Genomic DNA, 1,966 nt, shown 5'->3' with positions numbered 1-1,966 from the left:
CCATGATTTAAAAAGCATATAAATATAAAATTGATTCTATTTAGAAATTTTTTTGGTTTACAATTCATAAAATTACCTCTCACTGTTATTTGTATCCATAAATTGCCTAACATATAAAATTTTAATGACCCATTTTTATTTGTTGAAGTATTTTTCGGTCGTTATTTTATTAAACAAGCATGTATTGCAACGTGAATCCTCAACGATAACAAGTTTATAAAAATCTTTTATTTCATTCCATCAAACAAATTTAATTATTTTTGCCATTTTTTATGAACCACACAATTCTAAATGAAACTGAAAAGAAATTTTATGAAGCTGTTAATATAATGACTATATTTCATTTATTGTTAATAACAGTTGTCGAAGGAATTTTTAAAGCTTTATATTTGGCGTTTCATTTCTTCGTTATTTTTATGAAGGTAATCAAAACTAGAAGTAACTCATTTTAATTTTGTTTTCATTCAACATAATTTCTTACCAACACACCCGTTACCACAAAATTCATATTTTACGTATAAAAATAAATTCGAATAACTTAATAATAATTGTGCTTCCCTTTTTTGCCCCTTTGAACAAAGAAACATTTTTTTAAAAAAATAATAATATAATTTTGTTTAGTAGCTAGTATGCTTTGATTTTAAAAGTTAACTATTTTTTCTTCTTCATTTATATTCCTTTAAGATATTATTGCATTTTTATCATACATTGCAAGCATTCATATTATATTCGTACATTTTATTTTAAAAGTCTGATGAAAACACTTTAAAGTTCACTCGTGAATATATATAATATTTAATTATCATTTAACTTCAATTCAAAAGAACATTCTGCATTTCATGTTGCGACTGAAAAAATATGAACTTATTTTAATAACACTAAAAAATCATTTAGAAATTCTGAAATGGTTGCATTTTTTACTCAGGTATAACATTACAGATACAGACACAGAAATATTTATTTCAAATTACTTAACATTTTATCCATAAAATATTATTAAGTAGGCTATTAAAAAAACTTATAAAAATTTTCCAGAATCCCCTAGAGCACAATTTATCGAATTCTTGTTCAATAGAATTAAGTTGATAAAAGCATATCTAAATAATCTCACATTTTATTCTAATAGTGTTGTTTAACTCATTTTTATCTAAATTTGACACACCTATCACAAGTATGTCATTGAAGTGAGAGCTTTGGTTTGTGTTTACAAGTCGACTTCTCCAAGATGCAGGGGGCGTAGCTCAGATGGTAGAGCGCTCGCTTAGCATGCGAGAGGTACCGGGATCGATACCCGGCGCCTCCACTTTTGTTTTAAGCAGGGAAAATTTTATTTTCAAATTTAAATCTTGTAGCAAAGCATGCGCATTTATATTTCCTTCTTAATTTAATACAATAGTTTTAAAATTATTTTGACCTTCATTATTTAGGAATAATTGAAGCAACTTAAGGGGAAACATTTGATGTGGTTTCATATGAAGGGGTGCTTATGAAATATTAAAAAATGTCTCCTTGAAATATTCAAAGTAACTCATGATTCCAATAGTATTTCTTGAAACTTTACTCAATAAGTGCAAATGTTAGCAGTTATAATGCAAATTGTTCGAAATGAAAGGGCAGATAAAAATTTATTATAATTGTTTTATCGATTAAAATAAACGGACAATAATAATTAAAAAAATGCCACTCGTTGGACCCCTCTTTGAATCCATCTATCACTAGTGTATATGAAAGGTACCCTTTTTTTTTCGAAATAATAAATGTTTCAGTATTAGCTTTGAATTTGCAGAAACATGATTGATATTCTGAAAGAAAACCATTTCTTCCACCCACAAAATAAGAACATTTCAGGCGATCTCATAAGACAGCATACCCTATTCGGTCAAAGCCAATCCCTCTTGAGCCATTAAAACTAAACACATAAAAATCCTCGAAACTCATTAGTGTCAACCTAAGAAATTCACGTTCT

The 1,966-nt window shown here is 27.5% G+C and overlaps 1 non-coding gene across 1 annotated transcript; it reads left to right on the top strand.

Moving 5' to 3' along the window:
• Positions 1–1,230: 1,230 nt before the first annotated feature.
• TRNAA-AGC (transfer RNA alanine (anticodon AGC)) lies at positions 1,231–1,303 on the top strand. The gene has a single exon. It is a non-coding gene; the product is annotated as a tRNA-Ala (tRNA).
• The last annotated feature ends 663 nt before the right edge of the window (positions 1,304–1,966 follow it).

Source organism: Parasteatoda tepidariorum, chromosome 4, assembly GCF_043381705.1.
Source record: "Parasteatoda tepidariorum isolate YZ-2023 chromosome 4, CAS_Ptep_4.0, whole genome shotgun sequence".
Classification (NCBI taxonomy): Eukaryota; Metazoa; Arthropoda; class Arachnida; order Araneae; family Theridiidae; genus Parasteatoda; species Parasteatoda tepidariorum.
This window is presented reverse-complemented; position numbering and strand designations above follow the sequence as displayed.